This window comes from Canis aureus, chromosome 17, assembly GCF_053574225.1.
Source record: "Canis aureus isolate CA01 chromosome 17, VMU_Caureus_v.1.0, whole genome shotgun sequence".
In the NCBI taxonomy this organism is placed as follows: domain Eukaryota; kingdom Metazoa; phylum Chordata; class Mammalia; order Carnivora; family Canidae; genus Canis; species Canis aureus.
In genome coordinates, this window is record NC_135627.1 from 60,075,357 (window position 1) to 60,090,476 (window position 15,120).

Here is a 15,120-nt window from a genome sequence, read left to right on the forward strand (position 1 = left end):
TTTGTAATTTTTTTGTTGAAGGCTAGATATCTTCTGTAGGACAGTAGATCCTAAAGTGTGGTTTTTATGCCTGGAAATAAATACTTCTTTCTGTTAGGCCTCAATGTGGATTATTGGTCAATCTAGTCAGGAATTGAGCTGGTATTGTGGACTATTATTATTATGATTACTTACAATGAATGCATCATAGATTTAAAATTTCTCTAGTGATACTATGTGCTTAGGGTGGAGATTGGTTGGCTGGGGGCTTTTTCTCAATGTCCATTCTCAGCTTTAGGTTTTTCCTTTACACTATGCCTCAGAGGGAATCTCTTTCCATATTTATATAGTTCTTCTGCACTGCTTCTTGTTACCTGAAGCTTGTTAGCCTGGTAATGTTGTTTTCATTAAACTTGCTTTAGGCAGGCATTGTGTCCCTGAAGACCTTTTTCTGCATTGTTTTAGTTTTAATTTTTTTACTTTAAAAAGTATGATATCTATTCTTAAGGATCTGGAAAGAAGTAAGGAGGTGTCTTGATGTATTTAATAATAAGAAAATTGCCAACTATATGCCACAGTGCTTGAGATGCAAATGTGACTATGACTTGTTTCATCCTACTCAGAAGCTCTGTAGTAGAGAACTACAAACTGGTAAACATTATAACCTAGTGTGTATCATGGTAGGAGTAGACTCTAGATGCTTTGAAATACAGCAGAGGCCTTCTTAGCCCAATGTGGTTTATGGTAAAGTTCAGGGAGTTCTTACTGGAGGAAACCCAGGAAAATCACTATTTCTCTAAGACATCTTATTTTGTGTTCCTTCAGGAAAGTGACAATGGGTTTGGGATGAGAGAGGGAAAGACCTATGAACCTGAAGTAAGGATGCAGGAAGTGGGTGAAGAAACTATGGAAAAATACAGCACATTCTGGAAGTCACATTCTCACATTACTTTAGGTATCTTCATGGTGTCATCAAGAAAAACCAAGATTTTTTTTACTTCAGACAAATCTGGGTTTGAAATCTTGCTTTCTCACCTATATCCCAAGGAACTTTGGGAAAATTACTTTCCTAAGGTTCAATTTCCTCATATACAAAATGCTAAAGGTGTTTCCTATTTCCCAGGATTGCTGTGAACATTATATGAAGCACCAGGCTTCTAGAAGAAGATCCATAATGAGTATCTATTGTTACTGTCATTGTCATTTGCAGCCACTAAATTAAATGTTTTGAAATTCTTTAGGTAACTAACGATGAACTCACTCCAGGGTCTTCTAAGGAGTCAACTTGGAAATGAGAAGCATCTGATTTTCCTGTAGAGGTTGTTCCCTAAATGGCTGATTCCATGCTAATGGTGAAGAAGCAACTTGAAAATAAGATCCCATAAAAGTATATTTAAAAATTCAGCTCCAGTGGTCATCTCTTCCAAGAGCTTAAATCTCAGAATTTTCTCCTGTGAGTATATTGACCCCACAGAGTTCATAACCCTGCAGTGTCTTGGCCGTGTGTACCCATCTGGTACATTCAACCACCAAACTGGAATATGATATTGTATTTTCTGGACAGGATTAAGAGTGAGTTCTCTTAGGCTCAAATGACCCCTGCAATCAGGGGCAAGAGGACTATAATTGACATGTCACTCAACAAACATACTAAGAATAATAGAAACAGAGATGACTACTTTGCTTTGTGGTGAATGCCCTCCTTTGGGGGATTAGCAAGATGGTTAGAGGATGAGCAGAAGGCAGCACTAACTTTCTTAGCCCTGCTTCTTCCTTTAGCATATAATATAGCTTGTTTTAGGAACTAAACATCAATGATGTGGCTATGACAACTTCTTCTTTAGAAAACCAAGATTTGTCTTGATTATGGGAGCTGGGTGGATGAGGAGTACTTCTTTGCCAGTCTTCATTCATTCATTTATTCCTTCATCTGAAATGTATTCAATACTTTGTTTATGATGGGCTAAACTTCAAGGAATCGTGCTGGATTTTTCTACTTTTCTAATGAAGTTTATAGTCTGCTGGAGGGACATAGCTACTAATCAAATAATCACAAAGATAAATGTATTTCAGAGATAATTACTCTGAAGGAGAATTATCTGATTTGGGGTTCTGGGAAGTCTTCCCCAAATTAGAAAATTTCTGAACTAGATGAGCTGGTCAGGGATGGGGTAAAGAATGTAGAAAGAAAGAAGCACACAACAGGCAATTGGAGAAGCATGCACAATGGTCCTGGGGATAAATGAAATGGCAAATTTGATGAAGAGAAAGAAGAGCAGTGAAAATGTAGTACGGAGAGTAAGGAAAGAGGGTTGTGCAAACTAAAGTTGAAAGGGGCGGGGGACAGGTCAGGCCAGCAGGGCTTTATAAGGCATTTGCAGAGTTTGGGTTATCATTCAAAGGGCTAGTGAAGCCACTGAAGAGTTTTAAGTGGGGCAGGGTTAGGAGGTGGTGACCATGGTCTAATTTGAAAAGATCACAGAGGCTGTGGGGTGGAAAATAGATTGGGAAGACAGCAAAAGTAAATGTGGAAAGACTAGTTAGAAGGTATGAGGATTGTTTCGTTTTTCCTTTGTAGATGGCAGAAACTTGAGTAAGTGTAAATGTCAATAGGAAAGATTCAAGTGAGAGGAAATGTGGAATATAAAGGAGAGAGAAGAGATGGTGAAAGGTACCTGGAAAGGCCAATGTAGCAATCGGAACAAATTGTCTTAGAAAAGAGAAGGACTAATTCTACTCTAACTGAAGAGGAGAAAGAACGATGAGTAGATATAAGGAGTTCACCATGGGAGCTTCGTCTTACGGCTTTTATTTTCTTTGTGAAGTAGGAAGTGAGGCCATTTTTTAAGAGTGAGAGGGAAGAAAAAAAAAGAGTGAAAGGGAAGGTGAAGATAAAAGGGCAAATTAGAGATCCAAGAAGGGTGGAGAAAATTTGAAGTATTTACTAGAAAGTGGGAAAGAGAACTGATTTAAATGCATGTAGGAATCTTGCTAAGATGTGTTGAGGACACATTTGTTTTGGTGTTTATGACTTCACCATGATCCCCATATGCTCCATATGTTACTTTTTCCATCAATACTTGTCTATCTTGACTCAGGAACAGGGTTGGGCCCTTTCCCTGAGGGAAAGAGGTTCAGGTAACATTGTCATTTTGTTAGCAACTGCTGATATAAATGTAAATAAAAAAAGAGGGAGTTTAGGATACTGGCAAACATATTATTGAAATTATGTAACATGAAATTCAAGTTAGAAAGGAGGGATTCGAAAAAGAAGCCTGATGGATTGGGAGGAAGAGGAAGAGTCTGTAGACTAGAGACCCTAAAGAGATTAAAGAACATTTGTAATCTAAGGAGCCCACGCAGCAACCTGGGTGGAAAGGAGTTAGCAGGAACATGATTTAATGATTTTGGTTATAGAGAGGTTTTGAGTAATGACCAGTTCTGGGGTAATTCTGAGAGATAATTCTCCATGCATATTTTTACATTTCTGCTCCGACTGGGCTTTTCAAGCAGAGAACACTAGCAAACTTGGTTAGATGATGACTGAATAACGAATATACCTTAGAAAGCTAGAGATAGTGTGTTACTCTAGAGAGACTTAGAGACTTACTTTTCATGGGGTCATGTGCTTACATTTCTGGGTAGTAAACACCCAAGGACCTTCCCCCAGAATCTCAGAGAGGATTTGTTTACCTTCCAGAGTAAAATTCTGTCTCTCTTTCTCTCTTTTTCCTTCCAGAAGGGAGGCGGGGCAGATGTGTTAGGCACCCTAAGTAAGCTTATCATCTCAGGTACCTTCCCCTGTATACAACCTTGCTGTTTGCATGGGGTACTTCTTTCTGGCTCTCATTATGTCACCTTATGGGGATTGAGGCTCAGGGAGCTGGTGCGAACATGCTCTGTGAGTAATAAACATGATGTTCTCTGATCCAGAGACTTTGTGCTTCCTGGCAGAGAAAACTGTGATCAAAGTCACAAAATCTTTGATGAATAAAAGGAATAATTAGATCAGTAGAGGATAGCATCAGGATAGTGGAGAGAATAGTATAAACAAATTATTGAATCCCAAAACTAATCATTAATTCATATGATTAACATTTTTTATAAGAAGCTAATAAACTAGAAACAGCAATGGGGAACAAAGAAGTTTGCTGATCCTACAGATATATGCAGTGTAAGATGATGACAGGTACAAGAGGGCTACAGGAGAAACAGTAACTTCAAGAGAAAAATATGCAGGTAGAAATTAGGTCCAGGGTATATAGAAGTTTGATTAAAAAATAGTTCCAGAGGTCCTAGTTAAAGATTATGGGAAATGAAGTATTAGGGTTGGAACAGACAAGGAAGGATCATTGGAATGGTGTTCTGATATGGGATTGATGCAAGGTGGGCTTATTCTTTGTGGTGTTGATGATGGTGGGACTATGCCCATGGGATCATCTGTTCCAACTGTTATAATCTCATTTACCTGTCCTTCTGTGGTACTAGGCCCAGTGGCTGACATCATTTGAGGGCTTCCAGGGTACAGCCTGACATTATATAGGCTAAAATCCCTGCACCATATTTAGTGTTGGGTGATTTTTCCAGAAATGTCATATAAACCTCAAAAAGTGATATTCTAGGTCCTTAGGTCAGGAAAATAATCCTTTCCATAGTTACTTATGATAGAATTTGGGTTTGTTATTTCACAAAAGTGGAGCTGAGATCAAGCAGTCATTTTCAGAAGAGTTAATATCCCTAGGATGCAGGTTAGAAACAACCACTTCTTGGATGACTTATGAAATTCTTGCAATTAAGCAACTTTCTTACATTTACTAAAAACTTTTTCCCTCCTACCCAAGCCTGTTCCTCCTTGTCTGCTCCCAACTGATGACAGTAAAAGTAAAGAATTTTATGCTTTGCTTAATAGTGCTCAGACATGGCCAAGTTAGAGCTGGAAAAGAAGCAGAATACACTTGCCCATTGGAGGATTTCATTATCCAGAGGGCCTGATTTTCCAGACTTTGGTCAATGAAGAAAACTTCAGAAGAGTCAAGTGGCCAAGGCAGTTTGATGCTCCTGCAGGAGCCAGGCGCTCTCACAAATATGGGTCGTGAAATTGCCATGAACCACCAAAAGTGGTTTTTTGTAGTGAAAATAATCTCCGAAGACCTGGGACTGCCCCTTGGTTCTTCATTCTGTATCTCATATCTAATGTAGAGGAATATTTTTCAACTATTTCCTAAATTCAACTAAATTCTAAATTCTACAAGAAAACTAAGAAGTTGGTGGAGGCCAAAGTGAGCAATCATTTGAAGGTACTGTTGGAGAGAAACTGGTGACAGGACTAAGTATATATTACATGAGTGTGAGGAATTACAAAGGAAGGAGACAGTTTCAATTCTTAAAAACAAAAAACAAAAAACAAACAACAAAAACAAAAAAAAACCCCTCTTTTTCTAATTAGGAAAATAATGCATGTTATATAAAAATTTAAAAATAGGGATAAATCATAAAAAGAAATTATAATTACTCATAGTTTCACATTTCAGGAATAACTAGTATTAACATTTTGTTGCACAGTGTTCTGCTATAATGTGAGTTGCTTTACATGCCAATTAACTCATATGTGATTGATAAATAGAGAAATGTGTCCATACACAGTAGTTTTATATCTACTGGGAGATTATTTTTTTCCCAGCATTTTAACATTTTGAAGAGATTAAGAGTGAGCTATCTTAAAATAATTTGAAAAAGCCTTATCAATATACTTCAAGAAAAAAACCTGAAGTATAATAAGAATTATTCACAATGCTAATACATTCTTTGATGAATTGCCATAGTTTAAATATATTTTTAAGTTTTGATGAGACTGGTATCTATTAGGAGCACATACACTGAAGGACTTAACTCTTGAAGTAGGAATCATGAGTCCTAGTATTTAAGGGTGAAAAAAATAATCTATTTGTGATGCTGGGTCTAATGCCTGAGAGGACTCAAATGTACTATTGTTTTGATTATTTTTGTCAGAAAGTTCTATAGGTTTTAAGAGGGCTGTCTAGCCTTTATGTTTACTGGTAAACCTTATTATTGCCAGTACTTGATTTTTCAGAACGTTAGGATTTTCAAGAATTACTTTGTGACTTTGTAGCAGATTGCCTGTATATCTTCCAGTCCTTTTGAGAACATAGTTTTCATTTGATCATAAAAATGTCATTTAAAAAAAAGATCATTTTTTTCTTTTAAAGTATGGCCAGTATTGTTGTAACTAAAGCAACAAGGAACATACTGCCTTCCATGTAACAGTCATCTTTTAAGTTTAACACAGATATATGTGTGTTATGTATATATATGTACATACACACATCCATGTTTATATGTAAATATAGTAGGCTTTAAAATGTAAATTTAAAAACACACACATGTATATATACATATATATGTACATATATATATATATACACACATACATATATATGTGTGTGTGTGTATATGATAACAGCTGGTTGGTTTTAAACTTTAATCTTATTTAAAATTATCTCTAAAATATCCAAAAGCAAAAATTACCTATAATCCCAGCACATGTTTTGAATTTTTATAAAGAAACAGAGTCTCACTTCTATCCATGTCAATCCTTAGAAATAACCATTATTAGCAGTTTGGAGTATATGGTCTTGAGTAATTTTTCCTATGCTTATAAAGATCTATTTATGTGTATGCCTGCCGTATACCTATCTATGTATCTATTTCTCTGTTGATAAACATAAGAAATATAGGTATGAATATATATTTCTTTTAATCAAAATGGAATCATACTATATTAAATACTTACATAATATGTATATTAAATACTTGTTTTTCTCAATTAAAGTCATATTACATACAGGTTTTATTCCAGATCTATCACATCCTTTTGAGTTTGTCATAGTATTCCACTGTGTGAGACAAGTTATGTGGACCCCACATTTAAGATATAATTATAAAACATACATAGGATAACATGGAAAAGATGAGAACTAGAATCATATAATAGTAACTATTCCATAGCAATTCCAAATCTCCACTAGGCACGTAATGCTAGTTGCTATATCAGGACCCAGCCTTACTACCTGGAAACATTTCTCCATGGCTCTTATCTGGCTTTCCAAGTCAATTTTCCTGATTCAGAAGAAAAAGTCCTTATTTGCAACTGAGAGGCTATCTCATTCTGTAAATGTTGAGGCCTTGAGATTTCTTCTCATTTTGAACTATCTTTGTTCCTTTTGGTCAAAGCTGGTGATGTTTCTCTGAAGAGTATTCTCTTAACAACTTTGTGTATTGCCTATGAATCTTATTGGGGCTCATTTAATTTAATGAAAACAACATTCATAAATCTCTTAAAAATTAAATAGAATTTAAAATTTAAACCTATCATGTATGCGTATCAATATAACACACATACATGTTTCGTGTATGTGTGTATCTTATAAACACTCATAAAACATGTATGTGTGTTGCATTTCACAAAATGTCTGACAGCTACATCTTTAATTTTTATCCTGAGGGCGTTTCTTACTTTGAGACCCTTTGCAAGACAGATTATCTTAGATATCATAAATTTTCTTTAAATTCTATTAAAAAATTGCTCTGTTTCTGACTCCTCTCTTTTTATCCATACTTTATCATATGTAGCTAAAAGAAACTATTTGGCCACTTGGATGTTCTGCCTAGAATTCTCTAGCCAAATTCACCAATTCATTAGGAATCCTTTTTGTTTTTCTCATTATCGTGAGTGACATATTGCCAAACTTTTCACCATTACGTAACACTAGTCCTTTCTTTCATCCTCCAATAAGATTATCTTCACTGCCTTTTTAGCCTTCATTTACTGTCTCTCGAGACCTTCTGGCCTCTGCCCAATGTCAAAGTCAAAGTCACCCGTTTTGGATTTTGTTATGGTGGCACTCCAGTTCCAGGTTCCAATTTCTGTTGTGACTATCTCTGGCTGCAAAACCATCCATTCCAAAATTTAGTGACTTAACACAATTATTTTGTGCCTCACAACTTCATGGGTTGACTAAGTTAGGCTGTGTGGCTCTAATTTAATGGCGGCTGGGACTGGAATCCAACGTTCGGCTGAGCTGAATATCTAAGCTGACTTCTTCATTTACATGGTTTTGGTGCCTCAATTAGGACAATTGGAAGAGCAGAGACTGGTTGGGCACTTTATTGCCTCCACGTGGCCTCTTCATGTAGGTACCTGAGGATGTCTCATAGCAGGAAGGTCTTAGGGCATCTAAACTTCTTACATGGCAGCTGGCTTCCCCCAGAGTATACTTCCCATTGACCAAGATGGAATCCTCAAAGCTTCTTAAGAACAACTTGGTATCACATTTGCTACATTTTATTGGACACACATGCCAACCCTGATTCAATGTGGGAAGGGCCTGGACAAGAACATGAATCTTAGAGAGTGTTCTTTGCAGAATAGTTATCATATGTGGATATACCATAATTTATTTAACCATTCCTTTATTGATTAAAATAACTTTGGATTACTTAAATTTATTACTATTGTAAACTTTGTTGCAGAGAGCATCCTTTAGTTGTGACTTTGTCAGTCCTTCTCAAATGTACACATAAGTGTAATGCTTAATTAAATATAGATGAGGATTTTAAGGAACTTTATATATTTATATAAAATTTTATGGAAGAGAAAATGTATAAAACATGCCAATAAATATTTGAAAAAGAATAGCAAAAAGACATTTGTCCAAATATTTCAGCAGACTCTAAAGCTACTATAATAAGAATCATATGGCACTTTACAGAGAAAAAGACAAGTAAATCAGTAGAACAGAGAAGAATCTAAGAATATACTGAGTATATATGTAAGTTTAAGATTTGATACTGATGGCATCAGTATCATGGTATCCATGGGATACTAATGTATTATTAAGAAATATATATTAAGATATTGATATTTTAGAAGAAAATGTTGTTAGATTTCCTCTCCTAGCTGATACAAAACCACATTATAGATAAAGATCTAGATATAAAATGTGAACTTGTAAAAAGATTAGAAAAAATGTAAAAACACTTTTTAAGAGTAAACAGAATGAGGAAAGACATGGAGCAAAAGAAAGATCTTTGATTACATAAAAATTTGATTTTTCAAAAGATATGTTAGCTTTAAAATTTTTTATCATTAAATGCAAGCAATAGAGTGAAGGAAAATATTAGTAACATAAGAAATTAATATCCTTAACATGCAAAAACATCGTATATTCATAAAACTATTTTTATATAGAAAAAAGGCAGAGTAGATAAAGTCTAGAAATAAGTAGTTCATCAAAGAAGAAATAAAAATGACCAATAAACATATGTAGAATTTTTGCTCTCACCCCAACTTAAAATCCAAATTTCTTTAATTTTTATTTTTTTCCAAGTTTTTATCTAAAGTAAGTTAGTTAACATATAATGTAGTATATTTTGGGAGTAGAATTCAGCATTAAAATCCAAATTTAAATGGGCTGATATAATTTGTTGCTCATCAAGATTTTTAAAAATCTGTATCTCCAGTGCTGGTGAGAATGAGGGGAAGGGAGTTCTTTTATACACTGTTGCTGGAATTAAATATATCACTTTGTTACAGAAATCCCATATCGAAGAATTTATCCTCTGGAAAAAAATTGTTGACTTTTTTCCTATCATTTAATTTGATCTCAGGAACATTTTCCCATACCAGTAAATAGTCTTTGAAACAATAAATAATAAATAATTGAAATAATGATTAATTGAAAAAATATTTTTACTGATTGTATATTATTTCTTTTCATAGTTATGATGTATTTAAGCATTCTTCTGTAATTGGAAATTTATGTCATTTTTAATATTTTGCTTTTAGATTTAAGAGAATATTACTGGATCCAATAAGAAGATATTGTTTAGATCTGATTGGAACAATCAAAAAGTAAAAAGACATTTTGGAAATAACTTGGACTTTTTAATATGAACTGGGCATTCAATGATTTAAAAATTAGCATTAGTTTAGTTTTGTTTTATTATATCAGCTTTTCAGATCAAGGGTCACATCAACCTCTATACTCTTTAAGCCCAGATCTGACCCATTTCATCTCGAAAATTTGCTGAAATTCCTTCTGGAATTTCAAGGAGATTGTGTGTTTCAAATACGAAGAGAAGAAAGACCTCAGGGATCCAAAGCCTTGTTTAGTTATTGTCCCTTTGTAGACAGGGAGGGATGAGAGGCATATTCTTTTGGGGGGGGGGGGGCATTTTTTATTTCTTTTAAAAAATTTTTTATTTAAATTCAATTTACCAACACATAGTAAGTACATCGTTTCAGATATAGTTTTCAATAATTCATCAGTTGTGTAAAATACCTAGTGCTCATCACATCATGTCATCCTTAATGCCCGTCACCCAGTTACCTACCCCTCAGCCTCCCCTTCTGCAACCCTCAGTTTGTTTCTCAGAGTTAAGAGGCTCTCATGGTTTGTCTTCCTCTCTGAGTTTTCCCCATTCAGTTTCCGCTCCTTTCCTTATGGTCCCTTGCACTATTTCTTTATTCTACATATTAGTGAAACTATATGATAATTGTCTTTTTCCGATTGAGTTATTTCACTTAGTATAATATCCTCCAGTTCCATCCATGTAGATGTAAATGGTTAGATTCTTTCTAATTTCATGAAGTCAACAAGAAACTATGATTGCTTATTTATTCACCAGCATTGTGTCCATTGTTTTTAGAAACATGTTTGCAATAATTTAGATTCTACTAAGACAGTAAAATATTATTAAATAAATAAAAAGGATTTGTGTTTACCAAATGCATAAAAGCCTAATAGTGAATGATGGAGCTTAAGAGAGAATTACATCAATAGGATGAGAGGTGTATTTTTATTATTTCATTTATTTACAAAAAATAAGGGAGTTCTTTTCACTGTAAAGATAATATATATTCACTGTAGGAAACATCAACAATGTCTAAAATGCCATTATTCAAAGATAATAATATTTTGGCAACTTTTCTTCTAATCTTTTCAATGTGTAATTATTACTTATTTTATAATTTTTTAAAATTTAGAAATTTTAAAATATAAGATTACATATAATTTAATATCTCACTCTTTTCATGTAAGTTACAATTTTTTCTATCATTATAAATTCTTGCAATATGTCATTTTTATGGCCTCTATAATACCAAATATACATATCACAGTTTATTCTATCACTATTGGAAAAATAATGTTTGCTATTAATTTTGAATACGAGATTTTGAATACAAGATTTATTTATCAGTTTTTGAATTGTTTTCTTAGGGATGCTCATTTTTCAGTATGTTTGCTAACCACTTGTATTGGCTCTCAAGGACTGTTTGTATTATTGACATATTTTTTTTTGTTTCCTATTCTACTGCACTATTTAAATATTAATCATTTAACTTAGTGTTTGTGACATTTTTTCAGTTTGTTGAGTAATTTCTAATGTGTTTTTTAAAGATTTTATTTATTTTAAAAAGAGACGGGGGAGAGAATGAGCACATGAGGGAGGGGTAGAGGGAGAGGGAGAGAGTCAGGGCTCCATCTCACCACCCTGAGATCAATCACTACCTGAGCCGAAACCAAAAGTTGGATGCTCAATCATCTTTGCCCAGGCACCCTGCCCCAGTTTTTAAATATTTTTCAGCTTTTTTTATATATTCAGAAAATTTTCATTTTAATATGTAAAATCTGCAAGTCTCCTACTTTGTGATTTCCACTCCCCGATTTAAAAAATTTTGGATTCAATGACATAGAAAAACTATTAGAGCACAAAGCTGATTTATAAACATTAAAATAGGAGCCTGCAAAGGTTTTCCTTCTCTTACACCATGTTAAGGGAGAAGGGAAGATGACATATGGAACTGGAACGAGGGCCTTTACAATCAGAGCAACCCAAGCAAGAGACAGCGATGGTGATTCTTAGACGGGTTGGAGGTAATGATTGGCGCACCTAGGTTGGTGGCTTTGGATGGATAAAGAGTGGCAAAGTGAGGGACCGAGCCATGGCTTCCTACCTGGTTATGCTGCAAGTGACCACGGTTCAGCCATTCTATTTTGTGTCCTCTTACCCAGGGTCGACTCTGAGCCTGTCCTGTTCCTACCGTCAGATGTGTGCTATTGCTGTAGCATCTGTAACACCCGCTGCACTTGGGAATAAGCCACTGAGAACTTATTTCAGTTCCTGTTTCTCAGAGGTTCAAGAAGTTGTCCCTCACCTACTACTGACTACCCTAGCATGTGCTAGCCATTTACTATGGGGCGCAAAACCGACAAGGTGGTGGGGCACCTGGGGGGCTTGGCTGGTTAACATCTGCCTTCAGCTCAGCTCATGGCCCCAGGGACCCCACATCAGGCTCCCTGCTCCGTGGGGATTCTGTTTCTCCCTCTTCCTCTGCTCCTCCCCTCTACTGTGCTGTCTCTCTTTCTCTCTCAAACAAACAAATAACATCTTAAAAAAAAAACAAAACAAAACAGACAAGGTGGAAAGAAATAGCCTGGTTCTGGATCTGTTTTAAAGACATAGCTGAGAGTATTTATTCAAGGACTGGTTGAAGGTTATGAGCAAGAGAGAAGCAACCGTGTCCCAGGGCTTTTGGCACGAGCCACTCAAGTAAGGAATTGCCATATACTGAGATGGGACAGACAGCTGAAAAAGGAGGTTCAGGAGGTAGAGATCAAGAGATCAGTTTTGGATGAGTTAAGTCCGATATCCTGTGACACCCAGATGGAGATGTACATGCAGGCCCAGATGAAGATTGCAGGGCGGGCTGCGGCTCAGAAGAAATACCGGCTTGAGACGACAGCTAGGCGTACAAGATCACCAAGGGGTCAAGGGACCTAGAAAAGTGAATAAAATGAAGGACTAAGCCCTGGGACCTTCCACTGGGACGTCGTTTGCAGGGCAGAGAGCTGAGAGTACACTAACAGAAAAGACTGAGGGTGGCAACTAGTGACACAAGAGGAAAGCCAGGAGGCTGTGGTGTCCTGGAAGTGGAGTGAAGGAGGTTTATCAGGCAGGAAAGGGGGATGAACTGGGTCAAATGTTGCTGGCAGGTCAGGCAAGATACGGGCTGAGAACTGACCTCTAGATAGAGTGAAATGGAGATTACTGGGCACTTTGGCAAAAGCAATTTCAGCAGTGTGGTGACGGCGAAAGCCTGACTAGAGTGGAGTCAAAAGGGGATGGGAGGAGGGATTGGGACAGCACAGAAAGGTACCGTCCAGGATGGGCCGCTGGATACCGGCTGCCACTGCGGACTTGAGCTGTGGCCACTGTAATTGAAATGTGCTATAAGGGTAACACCCCCATTGGAGTAGAATCACAAAAAGAACGTGAAGTACCCTAATAATTTTATAACAATCATGTTGAAAAGATACGATTTTGGAGATGTTGGGTTAAAGAAAATATATCATCAAAATTCATTTCACCTGTTTCTTTTCAGCAAGAGAATTTAATGTAGCTACTCGAAAAATCAAAATTACAAATGCGGCTCCTTGTATTTCTCCTGAAGAGCGCTGATAGAAACACTGCTTTTAAGTGGTTTTATTAGAAAGGAGGATGGATACACAGTAAACAGGGTCATAGCTGGTGGTGAAGGGGGGTTGGGAGAAACTCACAGCACGGAGCAGCGGGAGGTTCATGCAGAGTAACCGGAGGGAAGTGACGGGCCTGGAAGCAGAGAGGTGAGTATTTATGGAAGTTCCTCTTCTGCATTCTTAGTGAGGTAGGAAGGACGTTTTTCAGCTGAGAAAGAGCATGGGGGAGGAGGTCCTCTTTTGTAATCACACCATCGACCACAGAGCTTAACAAAAGCTGCGAGGCTGTAGACTGCTTAGAAGAGAAGGGCGGTATAGGGTACTTTCTGGGTTCACGGGTAGTTCATGACCAAAGACATAAAATGAAATAACCCAGGGGAGAAGTCGTCCCACTTGGTCATCTTTTCTTTTATTTCTTGGCCCTCAATTTCTTTTTATCAAAGCAGAAAACAAAAGACCCACTTCCAACCACCTCTGTTTGCTCAGTGTTCAGCATACTTCCTTCTGCTACAAGCGGCTTGGTTTCTTTATAATTTAATTGCCACAAAAATGTTTCAGTTTAGAGCCCTAAGTTTTCCAACTCGTCCTTTTGTGTTTCATGTTTTCCAACTTCTCTTCTGCCTTCAGGAAAAGACGCAAAAAGACAATTCTCTTGTCTCTACCACTCTAGAGAAGCCACGTGGGCTGGGGAGAGGCAGTCCACACCCGCCCCCTCCCCCCCCAACTTGGCCACTCCTGGCCTGGTAGCAGCCAGGCTTCAAAAAGAAACCACTACTTCCTCCCCCAGCCCCAACGCCAGCTTCACAGGCAGCTGGGCTGATTAAACATTGAAGTTTCACTTCAGGCTACTTTAAACATTTGCATTATTCCAAAAGTTATTTTCAGGTATCCCATAAGGGATCTTTATGCTCTAGTTTATTGTGTGGTTTTGAAACCTTTCTTCATAGTTATGACACCCAAAGGTCAAAAATAATGTCTAAATAAAATCCTTATACTGACCCCTGTGCTTCCTGAATGGGACCCCGGGCAACGTCAAGACGGCTGGACCGCCAGCCCAGCTGTGCCAACATTGACTTCCAAGACCTCTGATTCTTCGACGTGTCACATGGTTATGTTCTGGTGTGCAGGAAATCAAAAGGAGTCTGAGGTGACCAGTCTCAGAGTCAGATTGGGTTGGAGGTTTGGCTGGGATCGAAACTTAAAAATGGTCAGTGTGCTGAATTTTTTTTTTCCTCTTCCTTCTCTCGCTGTCTTGGGAGCAATGATCCCATAAAAATATCCCAAGTTTATTTTCTGTGAAATAGTTGCCATTCACCTTTGAGCTGATGAGCTTCTGTACCTAAAGGACCATAAAAATTGGAAGAGTTTATAAGATGCTGTGAGTTGGCACAATGTGGCAGGAGAGGGGAAAGCACTCAGGACGTGTAAATATTTTACAGCACTCACAGTTTTCAACTGTCACTGCTTTAGAGGATAACCGCCTCTTTCCTGCCTCCCTTCCCTCCCTTCCCTTTTCTGTGGCTTGCGTTCTTTCTGCCATGTTTTTCTTTCTCTCTCTCAAAATTAATTTTTTTGCATTTAA

General features: G+C 36.9%; 1 long non-coding RNA gene across 1 annotated transcript in view; it reads right to left on the reverse strand.

Annotated features, from left to right (window-relative positions):
• The window catches only part of LOC144287589 (uncharacterized), a 32,121-nt gene extending 20,001 nt beyond the window's left edge, over positions 1-12,120 (reverse strand). The window contains exon 1 of the long non-coding RNA XR_013355369.1: positions 12,017-12,120. This is a non-coding gene — a long non-coding RNA (uncharacterized LOC144287589). The remainder of the gene's footprint in view (positions 1-12,016) is intronic.
• Between the last annotated feature and the right edge of the window lie 3,000 nt (positions 12,121-15,120).